Source organism: Bos grunniens, chromosome 7 (genome assembly GCF_055505025.1).
Source record: "Bos grunniens cultivar Pamir isolate PY7600 chromosome 7, Bosgru_T2T1.0, whole genome shotgun sequence".
Lineage (NCBI taxonomy): Eukaryota > Metazoa > Chordata > Mammalia > Artiodactyla > Bovidae > Bos > Bos grunniens.
In genome coordinates this window covers 102,896,834-102,912,121 of record NC_141171.1, presented here as the reverse complement: position 1 = coordinate 102,912,121, position 15,288 = coordinate 102,896,834, and the positions used below count along the sequence as shown (strand labels likewise).

At 36.5% G+C, this 15,288-nt stretch overlaps 1 long non-coding RNA gene across 5 annotated transcripts in view; it reads right to left on the bottom strand.

Moving 5' to 3' along the window:
• Positions 1–15,288, bottom strand: part of LOC147370065 (uncharacterized) — a 169,423-nt gene that overhangs the window by 129,935 nt on the left and 24,200 nt on the right. For 4 of the 5 annotated variants that reach the window (XR_015168368.1, XR_015168369.1, XR_015168370.1 and 1 more), the window contains exon 2: positions 2,092–2,200. This is a non-coding gene — a long non-coding RNA (uncharacterized LOC147370065). The remainder of the gene's footprint in view (positions 1–2,091; positions 2,201–15,288) is intronic. The other variant, XR_015168371.1, reaches the window with a different exon arrangement.

Sequence of the window (15,288 nt, the reverse complement as noted above, 5' to 3'; positions counted from 1 at the left end):
ACTACTTTTTTCCAAGCAAAATCCTGAAGGCCCCTGTATTCAGAAGCCCACATCAGAAATTTTGTTCATTCTGTGTGCATGAACATCACTACAGGCTGAAAGCTTATTAACTGTAATCAAGAAAGTCCTTTTGGAATTATCTTCCTTAGCCTACTTCCAAGGGAAATCATTTCTAGGTTTCTTCAGGGCAATGGTTATCAACCAAGGGCTCAGGCTCATCTTCAAATGTTCCAGACCAAATTTACTGTAATAATAATAACTGCTCTTTCAGTATTCTGATCTTTTTAACTGCTGTACATCTTTTCATCTATTTCCATTTCCCTTAGGTAGAGTGCAGACTAAGAAATCATCAGACCCATTTTTTAATCCTGTACATCATCAAAAACAATTTTGATAATCACATTATTAGTGTGTATAACCCCATCCTTCAGAACTCTGCTAGAAGAGTCACCTAAATATCCTGCTCTTATTCAGATGCTCTATTTATATCTACAAATGTCAAACATTCTAAATGAAGCCTAGGAGCCTTGATTGACAAAGAGAGATGGCTCTCTTTTGTGGCACACAAAAAAATAGTTAATAAAATCCCAGCACCTGCTTAAAACTCATCTTTAAGTTTCTTTAAAATTGTTCTTTGTTAATTCAGATGGTGCACATTTATACTCTGGTTCTGGAAATAGCTTTTTAATGCATGATTATTTGGGAGAGAATATTAGATTTATTACCTTTGCTAATGAACACTTAGATAAAAGTGGTATTCTCAAGGTAAGTATTCTCAAGAGGTGAACTCTGATTACCATATATTAATTTTCATTTCAGTTCAGAATTATATAAAGAGTGAACCTGGTGGCTTTTACATATAGAAAATGGGACCTCTCCAAAGCACACTCTGCCATAATTATCAAGGGTCCCCTCTCACTTTTCTAATGTCACCTATCAGTAGAACCAGAATTCATCATCATGGAAGTAATTTCAGAGGTTTAAAAAAGCAGTGAGTGAACCTTAAAGACGCAGGATTTATCTTTACGTCTTTAAAACATGTGTGTCAGCCTCGTTTCAGTGAGACTGAGGGGTTTGACATTAAGATGTCCCTTCCCATACACGCAAGAGAATCTCTTACTTATCTGTTCCTTTTTCATAGCAGCATTTAACACAGAGTCAAATGCAGTGGAGAATGCAATCCTTTAGTAAATCCAAGGCACACCTGCATCTCCAATATTGGCGACAATGCCACAACCTTTCTGTACAAATAGTGCACAGCACTCACCTTCTCTGCAGGATCTGTCTTTATCCTGAGGCATCTGTGGCAAAAAGATATACCACGAAGCCACATAACCATAATCTTAACAAAAATATTTAATCTTACAACTAATCAGAATTGAGTACAGAAAAAAATTGACTGCCTTCATGAATTCTAAGTACTAGATGTACCCTGAGCCATCATATATTATGATAGTTTATGCTAGGATATTTGGTGTTCTGGTAGATGTAGAAAATATCAACTTATTGTACACCATTTGCTGCACATCTACATGATTAATTAGCCTGTTTACACTTAACAACATTTGAATCCTGTGTATTTTCTTTAAAAGTATCTCTTCAGATGGCTAAATGTTTTAGTGAAAGATGATCAAAATTAGCATTAAGCATTTTAACTCTTTTTTGGTAATATAACACACATATGGAAAAATTCACAAAAGTATAGATAGAGCACAGGGAATTATCACAAAAGAAATATATCCATGGAAGCAATACTCAATGAAGAAATAGATTATAGAGTATCCTACAAAAGCCTCACTCCATGTTCCTTCCCAGTAACTACCTCCTCCATTCTCTCCAAAAATATTGCAGTTTAAAAATATGACTGTGAATTCTTTGATAATCCTACATTCAAAAGGTAAATCTCCATTCTCTTCCCCTTAAGAGTGGATGAACTAAAATGTTTAATAATAATTTGGATCACCTTTCACTAAGTCATGTGAAGAGATACTAATTTTTAAAAAAATACACAGGATAAAAAATGTTTAGTTTGCCAGGACTGCCAAATATCACAGACTCAGTCAGTCACATAATGGAAATGTATTGTCTCACATTTTTGGAAGCTGGAAGCTCAAGGCAGGTTTGTTTCTCCTGAGGACTCTCTCCTTGGCTCGCAGGTGGCCACCTTCCCACTGTGCCTTCATGTGGCTGTCCGTCTGTGCTACATACAGGGACAGAGAGACATACAAAAGGCAATTTCAGTAAGCCCTGCGTATTTTAATTCGAAGGATTTGGACGAATTTCAGAAAAACTTATTTCCACTTTTTCACCCAAATCCAACTACTCTAACCTCTTGAAAGAGGGAAAAAATACTAAAACTTAATCCATCAAAGAGCATTAGTTTGTTTCTTTTAATAAATCTGTAATCATTCTAAAAATTGTGTTCCCAAAAGAGAAAAGAAAGAATATAAATTTTCCCTAAACCATGCATTTCTTACTGTACATAATAAGATAATATCCTAACACCAGGTCATATTTTAGCTATGCTTTGGAATCTATATAATTAATGGTGTGCACGAAAGTTCTTATCCTAATGGTAGATGAAAGAATCCCCAAATCTGGACTTTGCCTATAGTTACTTATCCTTTATCAACAGACGAGGCCCAGTAAAGTACTGGTAAAACATAACAAACAGATGATGTATAATGAGGCCTTTTAAAAGTGCTTTCCTATATATAGTTAAAAAATTAAATTAAATTAAAAAAATAATAAAATAAAAGTGCTTTCCCACAGATGCATTTCTGTTTCAAAGACAAATGACAAAGTCCCACAGACTGGGACATGTTTACTGAAAGTGTCATGTTGCTCAGTCACATCCAACTCTTTGTGACGCCATGGACTGTAGCCCGCCACGCTCTTCTCTTCATGGGATTCTCCAGGCGAGAATACTGGGATGGGTTGCCATTCCCTTCTCCAGGGGATCTTCCCAACACCAGGACTGACCATGTTTAACAAAGCAACCAGAAAAGGTGCAATAGCTGAAGTACAAAATGTATCAGCCCACTATTTCTTACATAAAACACAGGAATCCAGCAAAAGCAATGTATTGACACGAATGTGACCACCTACAACTTAGGCAGACTCTTATTTCTGCTCAGAAAACACTACTTCACCCAAAGAAGAAAAAGAGTTTATCTTTAACAGAAGAATGGATGCTTAATCATTACAAATAGTCTCCCAAATACATAATCTTATTTTCTTCTAATCACTGTTTTTCTTATGCACTCACTAAAGAGCTAAAGACAAGCCACACACACACACACACACACACACACACACACACACACACACAAACACTCAAAGAAAAGAAGAGGAAAAATAGAATGAATAGTGGTGCCCAGAATGGGTAACAAGTATTTTAGCTATTATACCGGGGAGGGTTGGGGGGGCGGTGGGGATGTTAGAAAATACTGTTCAGGTACTGATCTTTCAAACTGCAGTTCAAATGAGAATTTAGTTTGAAAACTTACATTACAGACTTTTATTCATTATATATTTACTGAGCACTCATTATGCTCCAACCAGTGTTTCAAGTACTGTGGATACAGAAGTGACCAAAATGAAGTTTCTGCATTCATGTAGGCTACATGCAAGTGTGATAAATGATGATACAGTAGGGTAAGATGGGCTGGGACAGGATATAAGATGAACATACATACACATAATACTAGGTAGAACTTGGGGAAAAGTTGAAAAATTATTTTTATAAACAAAAGCAGGATAAGGGGATACTTACAGATACTGAGAGCGTACGAAATTTTAGGTGGCAGTGGCAGTGTCAGAAAAGTTTTCTTTCCAACAGTAAAATCTGAGGTGCAAACCAAGAAAAAGAAGTGAGGAATTAGGCTGAATTATGACACGACTTTAGGGAAGAGCATTTCAGGCAGAGCAAATGAAGAAGCTCAGAACAGTAGAAGTGCTTAATGTGGGTGTGGAACTGCCAGAAAGGCATGTGTCTGGAGCAGATTATTAGTGGGAAAAACATGAAGGTGGTGAGATATCCAAGGGTCAGATTATGAAGGCCCTTTCATGTCATACTGAGAAATTTGCAGATTATTCTCAGTGTGATAGGATGTTCACTAGGGAGTCTCAGAAAATCTGACTAATGCTTTTAAAACATCACTGTTTATAGACAGAATAGAATAGAGTAAGGGGGTGAGAGCTAAAGCCCCAAGAAGAGTCACCAGGTCATTACAGAAATAAATGATGGCAGCTTCACGAGAGCAGTGGAGGGAGGGAAATACAGGATACTCAGTGAGTGTGGAGCCACAGAGGCCCGAAGTAGGAGGGAAAAGAAGATGGCTCCGCACTGTTGGCACTGAGCGACTGGGTAAGCTGTTACTGATAGGAAAGAATAGAAGGGAAAATAGCCTACAGTGGACGGAATTCAGGAGTTTGGTCTGAGACATGCTAAACTGTAAGGGTCTGTTCAATGTCAAAGGTGCATATAGTCAAAGCTATATGGTTTTCATGTATGGATGTGAGAGTTGGACCATAAAGAAGGTTGAGCACCGAAGAACTGATGCTTTTAACCTGTGGTGCCAGAGAAGACTTGAGAGTCCCTTGGACTTCAGGGAGATCCAACCAGTCAATCTTAAAGGAAATCAACCCTGAATAGTCATTGGAAGGACTGATGCTGAAGCTGAAACTCCAATACTTTGGCGACCTGATGAGAAGAAGTGACTCACTGGAAAAGACCTTGATGCTAAGGAAGATTGAAGACAAAAGGATTAGAGGACAGCAGAGGATGAGATGGTTGGATGGCATCACCAACCCAATGGGCATGAACTTGAGCAAACTCCAGGAGCTAGTGGAGGACAGAGGAGCTTGGCGTGCTGGAGTCCATGAGGTCACAAAGAGCTGGCCACAACTTAGCGACTGAACAAGGACAACAATTAGACGTCAGAGTAGAAGTGCTGAACAGGAAACTGGATGCACACACACACACAAAAAAAATAAAATAAAAGAGGAGTGTCCCATACTGGAGATATGTGTATATACATACATACATACATATACACATGCATACATTCCTACCCACACACACACACACACACACACACACACACACACACACAAACATACACTGGAGAAGGCAATGGCACCCCACTCCAGTACTCTTGCCTGGAAAATCCCAAAGACAGAGGAGCCTGGTGGACTGCCCTCTATGGGGTCACACAGAGTCGGACATGACTGAAGTGACTTAGCATCAGCAGCACATACATATACACATATATGCATACACATATGCATACACACAGCAGGAGATAAACACACACATTATATAATTTACTGGTTATTATATATTATGTAATATAAAATACAGTCACTAGTGTTTAGTTAAATTTAAAGTCTCAGGACTAAGTGAAATTCCCTAGAGAATAGGTTTAGCAGGTATATTCGTTCTAGTGAATCACATCCCTCATTTTAGGCCATGCCTAAAATGGGGTTGGTACTGAGCCCAAACTGAAATTCCTTGGCCTCAGCGAATCACAAACTCCATTTCCTTGGATAACAATGATTTCAGCTTTGTGTCAGGTTCCATTCTGGCTATGAGAAAGGATGAATTCTGGAGCAAAAGCTTTTCCTAATTTCCCATGAAAGCTATCAAAAAGATAATCTTTAAAGACAGGTCTGGATTCAGAAGTGACTTTGCAGAAGGTAAAGTAGAGAAATGGAAAGAAACTAGCTACTCACGGTGTCTTTGATCAACTACTAGCTGAACCCAGAATAACACCTGAACTTTTAAGTAAACAAATAAGCATCTTAACTCAAACAGATGTTTTGGTAGTTTTTATTGATTTTAATAAGCATCTGAGACCAAAAACAGAAATAAAGGTAAGGAAGCCAGGGAACGAGGGAGCAAAGAGAAAAGAAAGGAAGAGATGAAGGAAGGGAGGGAGGGGCAAAGGAGAACACACTTCAGTAAGAGCAGTAAAAAGGAAAAATGAACTGAAGGTATTTCTTCTTTCACTTGGGAAGGGAGTTTATCCAACCATTTTCTTGCAAAATCCACAAACATCACCCAGATTTAGAGTAGGATTGAACCTGCAGAGATGTGGCCCTCTCGGGTGGTGAAGAGACCTGCCAGAAAGGGCCTGAAAGGACCTTAACACTTCTCTGTTTCACAAATGGCAACTGACACCTGTGAAGCCCAATGCTCGGTCCATGTTATTACATTATCATGCCAGTATCAGGTACCAACTGTTAGAAAGACATTACCCTTCCGCCTGACACTTGCTTCCCCAGTGCCCTCTCAAAAGATGACCAAGGCATCCTGATGCTTCATCCTCACTGGGATCTAAAATCTCAACGGATAAAAACTGGAGTTTTGTTATGTTTGTTATTTAGGGCAGTGTACTCAGCTGTGATTTTAAAAAGATCAATACAACACTATTTAAAATAGTTTTTAAAATCCATTTTCAAACTAAAGCATAACAATAGATATTTCCTAGTGCTGGAATTTTCAAGAAACACTCTAAACAAAATGAAACCATTTCAATTAGCGTGACACTAACTGTGCTTTCCTGGAGAAGGAAATGGCAACCCACTCCAGTACTCTTCCTGGGAAATCCCATGGACAGAGGAGCCTGGCAGACTACAGTTCATGGGACTGCAAAGAGTCGGACATGGCTGAGCCACTTCACTTCAGTTGTGCTTTCCAGGAATGGTGAAGGGACTGCAGGACTCCTTTCCCCTCAGTCTCCTGTGCTATTCACCTGAACTTGGCCTGGGTGCTTGGCAGATGCAAGGAGAATAACTGAGGATTATGTTTATCCTTTCAGTTGACATCTGGGAAAAAAACCCCAGGCAAAAGTTAGCAACCGTTAATTCAAATAAGTATAGCTCCTTTGACAATACAATTGAACATCTTTCTCTTTTAAAGATATAAAGTCTCCTTCAAATCCATCATATCTTTGACCACATCTAAGTTTTGCCACATAACTTACACGTTGGGAAGTTGTTCAGACAACATAGTAAGTACTTTCTAAATTCCTAATAAAGATGCATCAATAGTTACAAAAGAATAATGTTTTCCAACAGCCCAATTTTAAGTAACTTCACACATACCAGAAACACCTGCCAGCTACCTCTACAGACATCTTGCTTCCTAACACTGTATACCTTAAATACTCGAATGTATTATTCATGAAGCACTCCTAATTGATATTTGTTATTCAGATGAACTGCAAAGCTGTGGATCTCACCGTCCTTAAAAAGCATGTCATCTGGTTTATAGGAGATTAGAATCAAATTCAAATATTTTCTCTCCCTTTCTCTCTTTCTTCCTTTCTTAGTTACTTTTGGTTAAGTAATGTTCATACGTATTGTGGTATTTGTGACTGGCAACTTGTAGCTTCTATTGCCTAAAAGGGTTTCTTTCCCCCTTAACTCTCTAGGTTACTCACCTGTCTCCTTAAAATGCCAAAAAAAAAAAAAAATCTAGCCACCAAGGTTGTCAGGATAATATTCAAAGTGCTTTTGACAAAGTTCTTACAATTCAGCTGCCTGCTGTGTCAAAGAGCAGAATATTAAAAACATTACGAGAGAAAAAGAGCATAAATACAGATAAAAGAATTACCACATCAGTCACATATTTGCATTTGAGTAGTTACATTTTTTTCAAAACTATACAAAACACCGTTTCAAGTCATAATCCCTTTGTCCTGAGACCTTATATTCCAGTCGTTGTTAATAAAAATATCATGTTTTTAATTTTCAACTTTTATTATTATTATTTTTGGTAAAACGCAAACTGGTTCCATGGTATGGCTATGCTAAGAACCATGATCATCCACCTTAATGGCAACATTTCAACGCACAGCAAGATGGCTGCATATTTGCAACACACTGGTGAAGTCTCAGATGGCATAATCAAACTCCTTGACCAAGATTCCTGGAGAAACCCCACACTGGTACACCCAGTCCCACAAAAAAGTATTTCCTACAGCATCATCACTAAATCCCAAATCACAATTGAGAAAACTGTTCCCAGGTTTCTGGGCGTACTCCATTCACTGCTCTAAGTGTAAATATTTACTCACTGTATATTTTATATAGATAGAGGATTTATTCCTAATTACTGGATTTTAAAAAGTCATCTTGACAGGTTCCTAAATAGATACAGACGAGTGACTAAATTCACCTGCTTTCTCGTTTTCTCTTCGTTGTTGTTTTGTTACAGCTGGGTATCTTTCTATTGTAAAGTAGGCTTGTTTCTTTTAAGACTGGATCAATACCCAAGGAGTCTATCACAGCACATCAAAGGCTTTTTTTTTTTTTTTTTCCTAAAAGAGGGAGGAAAATGCCTTGAAGAGTTAAAAACAGCACCGTATTATAATTATGACTTGACACTGATTCTGCTGAATTCATATAATCACAAAACCTTATTGTTAGGAGTCTTGGTTACCTAACTGGTAAGTACTAGTAAATCGCTTCAGTCATGTCCGACTCTATGAGACCCCATAGACGGCAGCCCACCAGGCTCCCCCGTCCCTGGGATTCTCCAGGCAAGAACACTGGAGTGGGTTGCCATTTCCTTCTCCAGTGCAGGAAAGTGAAAAGTGAAAGTGAAGTCACTCAGTCGTGTCTGACTCCTGACCCCATGGACTGCAGCCCACCAGGCTCCTCCGTCCATGGGATTTGCCAGGCAAGCGTACTGGAGTGGGGTGCCAGAAAGGGGCCTGCTTAACCTGTGTGATCAGACCAGCAAAGGCGGAAGCAAACAGTATAACTCAGCCTCTTGCCACATTCTTCTCGTCATTGCTAAAGTCACTACATCCTGACCTGGAATAAAAGAAAACAAAATGAAATCTGAATTCCCGATATTATTTTAAAAGGAATTTCATATTAGGAGGGATAATGTTTAATTTTAAGCTACACACTGAAGCCATGAAAGACATTTTCTTCAGAAGAGCTTTTAATAAAAAATGTACTTAAAGGAAATTGATGCTGAAGCACTATGGAGAATTTACCTAATTAATGATTTATTTTTGCCTTATTCCTTCAAAAATGTTGACATGACATTTACGTTGTATTTAAAATATTATAATACCTATTCTTTTAAATGACACATCTTTGTTTTCTCTGCCTCATGAAGGTTAGTATTTTCCTAGAAGATGTGGACAACATAACTATAGATTTGACAAATTTAAAGGATGCTGTATTTAATTCCTAGAAGGAAGTGCCATGTTTTGAACAGGACTGGGAGTATTAAATTCACTCCCAGATCCAACTTTGGTGCTGGCAAGGCTGGTATAGAATTGTGCATTTTCCTTTAGTGGTTTCCTCTGCCTCAGGTAAAATCAGAATAACCATGTACTTTACAGGTGACCTTAATGCTTGTTATTTTTCAAATAGGCAAATAATTTTAAGGAAAAGGTGCATTACATGCACAAACATGCAAATGTGGCAAATAAGTGAATCTATATCTAAGGTTAATTTTTATATCCACAAAAAAATCGACTGCTTATTATATTAACATACACAAAACCAAATGCATATACAAATTTTTAACATGTTAACTCTGAAACCACACGACCTGAGTTCAATATTCTGACAATATGATGATTAACTTTTCTGTATCTTCAGTTCCTTATATGAGAAAAACCGATCTCCATTATAGCTTGTTTTGATGATAAGCATTGTAATAATATATTTGAAAGTACTTAGTGCCAAACTTGTAGTCAACATGAGGTAGAAATTCCAGCTATGATTATCATTATACTAATGCATATGGAACAAGTTAGATACATCACTAGAATATAAATCCATAAAATCAGGCAATCAAAATAAAAAGTAGAAATTTAAAAAGTGAAAAAATAAGATTATATGCTTATTTTATGCTCATATGCAGATGACACCACCCTTATGGCAGAATATGAAGAGGAACTAAAGAGCTTCTTGAGGAAAAGTGAAAGAGAAGAGTGAAAAAGTTGGCTTAAAATTCATTATTCAAAAAACTAACATCATGGCATCCAGTCCCATCACTACAGGGCAAATAAATGGGTAAACAATGGAAATAGTGAATATTTTATTTTGGGGGGCTCCAAAATCACTGCAGATGGTGATGGCAGCCATGAAATTAAAAGATGCCTGCTCCTTGGAAGAAAACCTATGACCAACCTAGACAGCCTATTAAAAAGCAGAGACATTACTTTGCCAACAAAGGTCCGTCTAGTCAAAACTATGGTTTTTTCAGTGGTCATGTATGGATGTGAGAGTTGGACCATAAACAAGTCTGAGAGCCAAAGAATTGATGCTTTTGAACTGTGGTGTTGGAGAAGACTCTTGAGAGTCCCTTGGACTGCAAGGAGATCCAACCAGTCCATCCTAAAGGAGATCAGTCCCGAATATTCATTGGAAGGCCTGATGCTGAAGCTGAAACTCAATCGTTTTGCCACCTGATGAGAGGAAATGACTCATCTGAAAAGACCCTGATGCTGGGAAAGATTGAGGGCAGGAGGAGAAGGGGACGACAGAGGATGAGATGGTTGGATGGCATCACCCACTCGATGGACATGAGTTTGAGTAAGCTCTAGGAGTTGGTGATGGACAGGGAAGCCTGGTATGCTACAGTCCATGGGGTGAGAAAGAGTCAGACACAACTAAGTGACTGAACTGAACTGAACTTACTTGGTAAAAGAAACCAGTATGCAAACTACTATTATTTTTATTAGACTTACATACTCTATCAAAGCTCTAAAATACAACAAATTGTGTCATTCCATGCATTCCTTACTGATTTGCTGCAAACAGCTCCATACTTCCTTCCCCCCGAAAAAAAATATTAAGGAAAAATGAATTGCTAAGAAACAATCATTATTATCCAAATACTTTCTATGTCTGAGAACAGTTGACAAATGAAGACCAAAGACAATTAAATTACCTCGTGCTTAGAATTACAAAAGTTACAGTAAATTTACCTACTCAAAACCCAGTTCCATTAAAAGCATTTAGATCTTCCAAATTTGACTTCTGGTGCCTTTCATAGTTTTGCTTTACATTCAAATGTGTTTATTGGTTTATTAGGACTTCTCCAGGAAGTTCTCAGCATGCTAGTGAATTTTGTGTGATTTTAATTATCTGGAAATAAAGCCTAAATCTGCAAGAAGCATGAAAAGGTAAGATCAATATTTGTTTCCTAAATGAGGGTTTAAAAAAAAAAAAAATTTCAGAGATTTTCCAAGCATCACAGCATTTAGCTTTAAATTCAAGCCAGATTCATGTTGGAATTAGAACATTCAGTTGTTTCCTTGACTTTAAAAAGCCATAAACTTAGTAATCCATTTATTAAGTATATCCTTAGCTATATAAATCATCTTTTTAACCTTTTTCTAACAATATGTCTTCCACATCTAAACAGAATATGGCTATTCCTTTTTATTATTTTTATTTATAGCAATCACTACCATGTATGTGTTGACTAATCACTCAGTGACAAAAAAATGTGTGCCCACAGCTCTCCACTCCCAGTTAATGTGCTCCAAAGGGAGGTACCATATGCTGAAAATTCACCTCGTGTTGGGGAGACCAAATTTCCCTAAAAGACACAATGCCAGATGATCTCTACAAGATGAGCTCTACAACAGAGATTATCGAGTGTAACAAATTCAAATGCTCTCGAATCAGAGACAGAAGTTTTCCTTTACTGGCAAAACACTTTTTAATTACACTACCTGTCCCCTCCATGATAGAATTCAACCTCAACATCATTTTCCAGTCCAGAGTCACAATAACAAATACCATAAACTTAGAGTAATGTCTAGCCTTTAAGTAGTTCCAAAAAATGCCTACATTTATAACTATTTCATGTCTTTGTAAATTTTCTTCTGGAGAAACTATTTTTCTTAAAGGACAATGCAGGAACCAGATAATTCTTAAATGTAAATGTAGACTGTTTATCAACTTTATTTGTCTTTGTCCTACTTTTTAATCTATCTGACTTAAGCTAGTCAGATAATTTTTAAAATTCTAATACAAAAAGTAATTATGAAAATAAAATCATATTTACATGCAAAAATTTGGACAGGAATGTCCACTAAAGCATTGTTGATAATAGCCAAGAAGTAGAAACTAATTGAACATCCATCAACGGATGAAGGAACAAAATGTGGCCTCTCCATACAAAAAAGGAAAACCTACTGCTGCATGCCACATCAGAGCTGAACGCTGAAAACATTTTGCTAGTTTAGAGAAGCCAGTCACCGAAGACCAAATGTTGCGGGATTCCATCCACATAAAATGTTCAAAATAAGCAAAACAACAGAAAGATAATAGTGGCCGTCCAGGTATGGCATTGAAAGAGAGGGTGGCTGGAAAATAAGGAGTGTTCTAAAAGCTATGATGGAGATGGTTGCATAAGTCTGTGACTACACTAAAAAAAAATGTATAAGTTGGTCAATTGTATGATATACGAATTATATTTTAACAAAGATGTTTTTGAAAAGTAATGGCAAATTTCAGCAGTATTACTGCTATATTTACAGACTGCCTTCCTTCCATTTAGAGGACATCTTTTGAGTAGCAAGCTTTCGAACCAGATATTTGAGGTTAATGTCCTCTTGCCCTTCCCCCTTAGAGATGACTCAGAGGGATGAAGGGAACGCTTGTCATGATTCAGCTAGGTGGCCAAGATTAGAAACCAAGGATTCTTTCCTCTTACCAGGCTTTTGTCAGTATCAGGAAAGTTTCTTATTTGCTTCTTGTGAAATGGATTTGACCTATCGTAAGTATTCTCTGACAATCCTTTTGTTATACTGTGACCAGCTTCTTTCCTAAAGTATGTATTACTTATTTTTTCAAATGCTTTATCTCAATATGTAAACTGACTATCTTCTTTGCTCTCTTTCTTTTTAAATGGAAGAGCCTCACTATTTATGTGGGAGCTAAGTCTTGCACATTTGAAATCAACCACTTTTATATTTAGAAAACTGTAAAATATTTACTATCTTTATAACAATTAAAAGATGTCTAGAAATTATATAATTTATAAATGTATTTTTTTTATTTCTTTCTTTGTCTGCTTAAAAGTAGTCCCTTAAATAAATAGTGCTTTAATTTTTTTTCCAGGCATCAATTTGAAAGTAATAATTCATATCATTTTGACTAAAGTTATGGTTTTTACATTTGGTATTTGAATCACTGAAAACTCCAGGGTCATCCTCTTAACTTCATAATCAAGCCTCTAAAACATGATGCTCATGTAGGAACTGCATATATTTTATTGGTCATATCCTAACTGATTGTCCTTTGAAAGATGGGATCTGTCTTCCACCCCTAAGAAACTCTAACTTTTCCCCTTCCTCTTTAATTCTTCTGAGAACAACTTTTATTCTGCCCTCTTTCTCTGTCTATTCCAACCGTTTGTTTTAATCACCTTACTTCTCTTTTTGCCCTTCCACCCACCTCCTAAACATTCTCCCCTGGTAGATTTTCTTCCCATGTGAACAATTCATCTTAACTTTTGCCTATAAAGTGTCACAATTTTCTCTCTGAGATTTTGAGGAATAACTGTACCCCACGTCTAGAAATAAAATAACTGAGACACAAAGATCATTAACAACATTATTATAAGTTAATGTTAAGTTGAAACATAGAGCCTGATTCTTGATATCTACTGTGGACAACCAAGCTACATTGATTAATATAAATTTAAGAAATCAGGCTCAGATTTCACCAAATAAGACAGAAATACTGAAATACATCATCAGTCTTTAAAATCTATCACCATAGTGCCTGCTATGTACGATATTTTTTCTCTAAGTTATTTGCAACAAGGATGCATGCATTTTAAATATTTATTAAAGCCTTGTCCAAAACCACTGATAACGTTTTGCAAAATCATCTCAGGTAGGAAATATGTCCTCTTTCTGACACCACAGTATGTTAAGTATCATGGAACATAGCATTTTTCTGCCTCAAATTCTATGTATGGCTTGCCTCTTTTACTCAAAAAAGAAAAAAAGATTCTTAAGAGTAGCACCCACATCTGAGTCATCTTTTTTCAACCAGTGATATGAGGCAATCCCTTTCCACCCAATAAAACTCAGCATTTGCTGCAGAAGGATGTGCTCCTATCTTCATAGCCCATGGAGCTGTTGCACAGATAGAAAATACATTTCAAAGTTATCATTATTTTTTTTGAGCTATAAGAACTTGATTTATCTTTCCTCTTAACTAAGCAATTATAAAAATAATCGTTATCATCAGAATTAGGGGGAAAACCCTCTCTATGAGCTCTTTAGATCAAACCCAACTATTACAGAGAATACATTTTTAAAAGCCATAAATATTACTACACCCAATTATTTTTCAATGTTTTCCATATCAAACTTGTCCCTTAGAGACCACGTTGAACAAAATGGATCTGTGTATTTCCCCCAAATGACAGACAGCAAGCATCACACGTGAAAGGTGATCAATCTGCCTGATTGAAGCTCCACCACTCATCTAAACAAAACTCAGATCCCTGAGGAAGTCAGAAATCCAATGTGAAAAAACAACTTTGCCAACATCATATGAACATTTCTTTAAAGATGGATTTTTGCTTTAGGAACTTCATAGACATTTCATAGCAAGTAGTTCCAATGAAAAATGTATGAGAAGAGACTGTGTAACGGCCTGACCCCACATAGAAAGAATAAGTTTATATTTAAAGAATATAATTCAACAAAGCTCATTTTTCATAATTTTTCACAGAAATATATTTAAATAAAGGGTTATGACCTATTCTAATTCTTCCAAACAAATTTGATCAATACAGTAGAATAAGGGGTATATATCACATTAACAGACTGAACTCCAGTATCAAACCTGTATTTGAATTCATGACCCACTGCTTAACAACTGCAAGACACTGAGCAACGAAGGTGACCACTGTATTTTCTCAACTGAAAGATGAAGTAAATAATTGTTCCTACCTAATAAGGTAATGTGGTTTAAAAGAGATACTGCTTATCAATGGTTTAGTAGAGTACAGGTACATAATTAAAAGGTCTAGATATTTTAAAAATAAAAGTATCATACAATAACAAAGATAATTGAAGTTTTGGAGTTATCTTTATTTCAATTTCTTTTTGAAGTTTCAAAAACAAAAATACATTAAAATAACCTCAAAATGTTACTATTTTAGAAGATAATATCTTTTAAAACTTTAGTGTGTTTTAAGAAACACACTAAAGTTTTAATTTTTGGGAAACATGACTCACTCAAGTAAGACCCAAAATAAAAATTTTAATGTTTTTATAA